Below are 8,447 nucleotides of genomic sequence, written 5' to 3'. Positions count from 1 at the left end.
TTTTATTACATGTCTACCTACTAATGTATATGCAGGTTTCTCAGTTTGGTAGTCGGCAACGTGCACAATATATACCACCTAGGTCAGTGACTAGATTGAGAAATCAATGTCAAGCTAACAAAACCAACAACTGCTCGAGCTCCGCAACACCTTGACAAAGATCGACAGGGGAAATTAATGTGAGGAGAAACATGACTATGGCTGACATGATCTTGATGAGAAACCAGATGCAAAAAGAAAAAGAAATGAGTACTGATTTTGGTCAATCATCACATTTCACCCCTACCAGAGAAGACTTAAACATTGGCTCAAAGACGCATGAAACTTATATCTAGCCTTCCCCTACTCAGGGAGATACGATAGGAGGTAACTGTACCATATCATAATGTGTAGGGTAAGATATTTTAATTTTATAATTATCATCCTTTACACTATTTAGTTTTTTCATTCAACTTATTGAAAAAATGCAGTTCACTACGAAAATTCATCTCAAGCCGAACGAGATGAACTTATAGCAGCATGTTTTGGAGGAGATCCATTAACTGATAGTAGTACTGAAGGCGAGACACATAGCTCTGAAGAGGAATATCCTGAAGATGAGAGTGAGGAAATAAACTTGGATATTCAAGATCTTGAACTAGATGGCAAATTAATATTAGTTTATTACTTGTATTTTTTTTATATTACATATATAAAAATATTTTGTATATTATATGGATATTTAATTATATATTGCTTGTAGCTATCTTGGAAGGCGGTACAAGAGGACCAACAATGTTACACCATGTACACACGCGACCGTTGGAGAAAAGGGTGGCCATCATTCTAAATGAGTTTGGGCAACCAATTGGTCCCATATTGAAGAAGCAAGACATTGTAGGTGAATTTTCTCGTTTTTTAGGTACATTAGCTCGGGATTATGACTATGTACCCTTAGTCTTTAACTCTTGGCGGAAAGTCCCTAACAAAGATAAACTGTGGGATTATATCTTGGTATGCCTCCTTTTAATTATAGCTTACTTGAATTCAGTAGCGCCTTCATTATTTTATTTTTCAAATTGTACAAAACCGTTATATTCTATGCAGGGAAAATATATAGTACCAGATGAAGGTAAAGACTGGGTAATGAAGACTGTTAGAGATGCATGGAGAGTCCACAAATGTCGTTTCAAGAGAAAGCATTTCTACCGCTATAAAGATGATAAAAGTAGGTGGCGAAATAGATCTAAACTAGTTCCTGATGAGGACTTTCTAAAATTACTTGCCACATGGAAAAAAAAGTCTGAGAAGGTGATATTCATCTCCTTATACTTGAATTTATAACTCATAATGTTCTTGGCTGTATATATATATAATTCGTCTTTAATTACGCAAGTGTGGTTCACTATTTCTATGCATTTATCTAATGTGCAGCAACGATGCTCTCGTAACCGTGATCGTCGGTTGGCTCAAAAAATATGCACACTACCTGGGCCAAAAGTTTTGCAATTATACGAGAGGAACGGTAATTTAAATAGATGTCATCAGTTATGAACTATAGATAGATCATTTTTACCGAAGTATATATTATGCTATTTCTCATTTTGCTTAAAAATGAAAATCCAGACAAAGAGCCACCTTCTCTTGCTAAATTGTTTGAGCATACTCGTGCAAGAAAAATTGGAAAAAAGTATAAAGAGTCGTATGATGATACAGAAGGAAAGATAGTAAGTTAATTAATTTTCTGGTTGGCTCATTATAATTATTCTGATGCATTCAAAATTTTTTTGACGAGTGAAAGTCTAATCATAAGTCTAATTATAGGCAAACATGAAAAATTATGTACCTGATGATGGAGAATGCCCAATGCACCCTTTTTGCATGTCATGGGCAAGGAATATGACTACGGTCGAGATTATTTGGCAGGGGTGTGTCTAATAAAAGGTTGAAGGAGGTGAATGGTACATAACCCTCTTATGTGGTTCCAGTGGAGGTTTTGGAGTCTTTGAAAACTACTCTACGTGAAGATTGGCGAAAAGACATGGACTGCGAAATGAGTAAACGAATCAAAGAACATGAAGCGTAACATCTCAAGAAGAAGGCGGAGTTAGAAAGCATGCAAAAAGATATTGAAAATGAAAGAGAGTTAATGAGAGACCAAATACTGACAAAGATAATTGGAAGACTACCTCCAGATGTTGTCAAGGAGTACTTAACATGAGGTATATATATTCCTTCATTGTTCATTCTTTTTGTCTCTAATTTTCTCCGGTAATTTTAATTTATTTTTAAATTTGTGCCACATATTTGGAGATACTATTGCATGATTTGCTTAATTTTAGAAGCATAATACAAGTTTAATTGAACTGGTGAAATGTGACCAGCCCAATATGTTTGTTCTATTCTCTTCACGGTCTTTAGGGACATAACTGACTCCTTGGTTAATTTTTGCATGGAGGTCCTTTTGGAGAGAAAACTACCATCTATGTCTGTGTCATCTTTATTTTCTTTGTCCGCCATCGATTTAGCTTCTTAAAAAGCAAATTTGGACCGCAAGGTGCAAGTATAGGGTAACCTGTTGTGTAATGATATAGTCAGTTGAAGTTCTTAAATAATTTTCATCTGCTAGAATACTATACCAGCTTAGTGTTTTTTAACATTTGAATCGAAACTAATTTCCTTTGTTGATCTGTTTGTGTTATCTCGTTTGTCTCACACAACCTCGTTATGTATTCAGAATAGCTTCTTTAGCCTTGAAGTGCGATTTACATCATAATATGGGTTTTAATCTTTCGGATAGGTATGTAACTTACGACTTGTCCCCTTGTCCACTTAATTTTCTTTTTGTCTCTAATTTTCTCCAGTAATAGTTGCAATCTAATAAATTGTTGTCGAAAAATGCGTTCACTGGATACGTTAGTAGTTGCTTTGGTCGCAGAGGTTTAGGATAGTTTATCCGCACCCCATCTATATAAAACAACATGTGTATATATATTCCTGCAGCTGGTGTCCCTAGTGCGTCGGCTGTGAGTGTGTTTACTGGTCTTGAGTCGAAGTTGGTGGAATTTATGGACCGTGTTGATTCGCGGCTGAATGAGCAGTCTTCTATGTTGGCTGCCGTTGGTTTGGAAACCTCAGATACTACTGTTTCACTTGAGCCACGGTTCTTCGATTGGATGTCAAGTGTGGATAATAGGTTATAAGTGTTGAGTTCGTTTAGAGCCGTCTCTTTTAAAATACTGCTACGATTATTGTTCCTAATTTGTACCAACTCAGAGAACGGAGTTTCCACTTTATTCGAGTCTGGAGGCCTCAGATCCCTGGCTGTGCATTTGCCTTTGTTGCCTGATGGTATTCAACACGAGAACCGAATAAACTAAAAATTTTAAATTGCCATATATGCTTTGATTGACATAGCCTCGTGTAATTTCGATAGTTCAAGATGATCTTGTATTGTACAAAATATTAGGTATCTCTGTTGTTCGAATGCTTAGATATGTGTGAACTCGTCTCTGATTGTAGGCTCTCACGTGTTGGAACTTTCCCCGAGACTCGCATGACTTGTCTTTAGTAAAATCTCTCGTGGATATCATCGTGAATGACATTTGACTCGATCTCACCATTTCATCTTATTTCGCGTCTTGTATTTGGAGAATGCTTTGAAATTTGCCTTTTTGCAGAATGCTTTGAAATTTGACTCGCTCCATTTGTTGTGTGCGATCCTTTCCTCCAATCATTCTAAGACGTTCAAATTATTACGAATGCAATACTAAATTTTTGTCTTTATTGTTTTCGTGTTAAGATGAGGTAGTTGGCAAACAGTTTCAGAGGCGAATTCGCCGGTGGGAAACTTTAGCATAGAATACGTCTTTAATTGCTCTCTCGTGCTAATTATACTATAATTGGAGCATAGTCACCGCACCTATGGAGTCGTGCACAAGACCTAAAATTGCCGAGGTCCTTGCTAAGTTGGGTGAACTTTGTGTAGAATTTATTCAAAATAGCAGAAATTTAATTACACCATTATTTGTGTATTTGTAAATGCATTCCTTTTTTATTCGGTTCACATCTATAGTAAACTCTACCAACTAATGGTAATGTTATTTGATCATCTTCAAAGTGTTCTACTTAATGGATGACTATCTTTAAATAAAAATTCTGCTTACTAGATCTAACTTGGTGGATATAAGTCTGATGTGTGAGATTTTTTTAAATGAGCTATACATCTCGTACTTTGGAGCTTTTCCTTAAAATTGGTGTAGCCGAAGACTCGAGAGTCGAGACTGTTAGTGGCAATTAGCACTCTGAGTTGATTCTCCCGAGATGTGATGTAATTTTACTGACGGCTTTTCACAGGCCATGTAAATTATTTTTACGTTTTTGGCGATAATGAGAAAAAATATTCTACTCTGTAGTATTTCTAGGACTATTCGTCTAATCGCGAATTTTCCTTGGATATTAAGTAAGGCAGTAGTAGTCTTGTCTTTCATGGAAAAGCTCTATGAAGTTTGATACGTGTAATCGTGTAAGTAAATCTTAGAAAAGTAGCAATATTTTCATTTTCAACAGTTAACCAATTTTAGGAGAGGGCGATTGTGAGATTGATTATATTGCAGAATGTGCCAAATCAGAAACCTTTCTAAAGCTATCGCGCCTATTGGAGGTTTTTATTTACACGGAGTATAAATCTTTCTTTCATTCTCAATTTGCAGGTGACAAAATGTAAAGTGGTGCCCATTGACACATCTTTCTGTGAAGAGGTATGGATTTTGTTAGTACACTCTGATCCTCGTTTATGTTCCATTAGTAATTTAGTATGTCTTGTTTTACCAATAATACCAAAAACGTGAATAGTGCAGTTTTTGGAATTTTGGGAATGGGGAGTATAATGAACTCCAAAACAAAAACTTGGAATGTTTTCAACGAACATTGAGATTGTGAAATTGTAGAGTTCCTAGGGGAGACAGTATGGGAGAGTAGTTCCCATAATTGCGATACCATTTTAACCCATTTCAGTTACCTTTTACTTGTTTAGCTGATGTGAATTCTGAGGTGCAGGGGCATAGTTCAGTTTTAGCTGATGTGAATTCTGACCATGTACCCTTTGATTATAGCCTACGCACTACTGTGTGCGAAAGTCATTGCCCTTGAGGATGTCATTTGAACCCCAAGAGAGATTTTCAGCGTCACAGAACATTGATGGTGAAACTGTTTATGAGTAATCCATTCAAGGACGAAGCAACGGTGCCATTAAATGCTGGGATTATCATGTTGCTGAGTCGTGCTTTTTCTACCTAATAATTGTGTTGGTTGACAGTGGCCTAGAAATAGCTTTCTTTAGTAATGCTCTTGCCAATCAGTAGGTCTCCCTTGCGACGGGTCGGATCTTGCGACGGGTATTTTGTGACGGGTCCTTGTTAATTAGTTGTTCTTTAATGCATTATTTATTATTTCGTGATAATTAAGTGTGACGTATCATCTATGCTTATTGAGCCTTTGAATCCTCAAATCTAATAATGTTCTATTTTTTATGTTACAGGTTGCATTTGAGGTATTAACAATGATGACGGGTTGATTTTTTGTCCGGTTGGCAACATATATATGCTCACAATACAAGAATGAAGACTTATAATTAGTAGCTTTCAAATAGTCGTTAAGAATTATTATTTGTTCTATTTAAACATTTGTTATATTTATTTTAGTTAAATAATTGAACATTTGCGATCGAAGTTCTACTTTTGATCCTTTTTTGAAATGTAATTGACATATATTTTTGAGACTGAATCAATTGAATGCACAATTAGAGAGAATTACAATTGTTGCGTGCCTTACAAGTCCTTATGTCGTTGCACTTTATTAAGTGTTGTTTTTGAATAAATTAGTGTTGCATTTGTTTATTATAAGTGTTGTTTTGGGACGTAACCAGTGTTGCGTTTCCAAAATAAAAATGTTGCATTAGTTTCATATAAGTGTTGCTTATCAACATGAAAAGTATTGCATTACTTCAGGAAGTGTTGCTTTTTTTACATAAGAAATGTTGCATTAGAAGATAAAAAATGTTGCCTTTGCAATTGAAAAAGCGTTGCATAAACATGACCAATGCAACACTTTTCAAAAGTGTTGCTTCAGATTAAAAAGTGTTGCATTAAGCGTTGCAATGACCTAATGCAACAAGACCTGATGTAGCACTTGATTAAGTGTTGCATAAACTCTATTGCAACATTTATATGACATTATGCAACAATAGCAAAGTGTTGCTATAGAATCTAAATGTAGTAGTGTATACAACAACAACAGTTAATTACCAACACAATCAGAACTTCTCCTCTATGAATCCTTCTCCTATAACATGTATACATACAATTACTACCAACACATCACAATACTCCCAAATCTCCCAAATCTACCCAATTAGGGTTTAACCAAACTCAACGAAATACTATAAAAATTATACAAGAAGCTTACCCTTGACGCAACGATCACAACGGTACAACGAACGACACAATCCGATGATCCTAGACTTGGGATTTTCTCATAATGCGAGAGATGCGAACAACGTAACTTTTAATCTTCTCTTGAAAGGTTTTAGGATGATAAAAGTGTTTAAGAAATAGTGACGGAAGCCTTTTATATTAATCTCGCGTTATTAACAAAACCCGGCTAAACAATCCCGTAAAACACACTTACTCGATCGAGTAAGTCACTTACTCGATCGAGTGTCCCTTACTCGATCGAGTGTCACACTTACTCGATCGAGTACCCATCAGATCAGCTACTGTTTTGCATAAAAAGATACTTACTCGATAAAGTAAGTCCCACTCGATAGAGTACCCATAGACATAGAAAACCATAGTATTACAGTCTTCCCTCCTTAAAAAGAACTTCATCCACGAAGTTCAACCCATACACAAAAACACAACATACTATCTCCCCTCCGACACAACAGCATAACAAAACTCAAAACAAAACTCCCAACCAACACTCAAACCGACTCAAAGCCACTACAAACTGTACTAAAACCAACATAAAACATGCAAAAACCTTATGCGACCATCTCCTACCCCCTAAAATAAACATGGTTACGTCCCCGTAACCAGACATACCTGATCAAAAAGAGACGGATACCACTCCCTCATAGCCTCCGCCGCCTCCCAAGTAGCCTCCTCAACCTCATGGTTAGACCAAAGAACCTTAAGCAACACCGTTTCCCCATGTCTAGTTTTCCTAACCTTGCGATCAAGAATCTGTTTTGGCACCTCAAGATAAGACAAGGACTCATCCAACTCGACGTTCGCTACATCTAATACATGTGAAGGATCACTCACATACTTCCGTAGCTGAGACACATGAAACACATTGTGCACCCTATCCAAAGCAGCTGGTAAAGCTAACCGGTAAGCAACCTCACCCACACGATCTAAAATCTCATATGGTCCGATAAACTTCTGGCTCATCTTCCCTTTCTTACAAAATCTCATGACCCCACGCATAGGAGACACTTTCAAAAGAACCTTATCCCCAACCTGAAACTCTATGTCACGACGATGTAAATCTACATAACTCTTTTGTCAAACCTGGGCCGCTTTCATCTTTTCCCTGATCAGCTTAACCTGTTCAACCATCTCCTGGACCATCTGTAGTCATAAAACCACTACCTCAGCTCTATCATCCCAGCAAATCGGACTCCTACACCTCCTCTCAAACAAAGCCTCAGACGGTGCCATGCCAATACTCGTGTGATAGCTGTTGTTATATGAAAACTCAATCAGATCCAATCTCTCCTCCCAGCTACCACCAAAATCCATAACACAAGCGCATAACATATCCTCCAAATTTTTGATGGTCCTCTATGTCTGGCCATCTGTCGCAGGATTAAATATAGTACTCATCTTCAAAGTGGTTCCCATCAACTCCTGCAACTCTTTCCAAAACCGTGATATGAACCTCGCATCTCTATCTGACACTATATCCTTAGGCACCCCATGCAAACGAACCACATGCCTCCTATAAGCCAAAGCTAACTGTATCTTGGTCCAAGTATCTTTCATCGGCACAAAGTGAGCTGACTTGGTCAGACGATCAACTATTACCCATATCATGTTGTTACCCTGCTGACTCCTCGGCAAACCCACTATAAAATCCATAGAGATGGACTCCCATTTCCACTCAGGTACCTCAAGAGACGGAATCTTACCTTGTGGTTGTCGCTGCTCACCCTTAACTCTCTTACACGTCAAACAACGAGCCACAAACTCAGTTGTTTCCTTCTTCATCCCAGGCCACCAGAAAGTCTTCTTTAAGTCTTTATATAACTTATCACCGCCTGGATGCACCGAATATGGTGTGTAGTGAGCCTCTATCATGATCACCTTTTTTAACTCCTCATCACTATGAACACACCATCTCCCATCAAATCTCACACTGCCATCTGTATGAATAGAAAATCGAGACATCATCCCTTTCTCTAC

At 37.4% G+C, this 8,447-nt stretch overlaps 2 long non-coding RNA genes across 2 annotated transcripts; both read left to right on the top strand.

The window, feature by feature from the left end:
• Positions 1-953: 953 nt before the first annotated feature.
• On the top strand, positions 954-1,446 carry LOC141626234 (uncharacterized). The gene is made up of 3 exons (XR_012535845.1): positions 954-993; positions 1,087-1,290; positions 1,414-1,446. It is a non-coding gene; the product is annotated as an uncharacterized LOC141626234 (long non-coding RNA).
• Positions 1,447-2,069: 623 nt separating this feature from the next.
• LOC141634478 (uncharacterized) lies at positions 2,070-5,797 on the top strand. Its single transcript, XR_012539212.1, has 2 exons — positions 2,070-2,201; positions 5,519-5,797. It is a non-coding gene; the product is annotated as an uncharacterized LOC141634478 (long non-coding RNA).
• Positions 5,798-8,447: the final 2,650 nt, after the last annotated feature.

This window comes from Silene latifolia, chromosome Y (assembly GCF_048544455.1).
Source record: "Silene latifolia isolate original U9 population chromosome Y, ASM4854445v1, whole genome shotgun sequence".
NCBI lineage: Eukaryota > Viridiplantae > Streptophyta > Magnoliopsida > Caryophyllales > Caryophyllaceae > Silene > Silene latifolia.
Note: the sequence above shows the minus strand (reverse complement) of the source record. Positions and strands in the feature narration are given on the sequence as shown.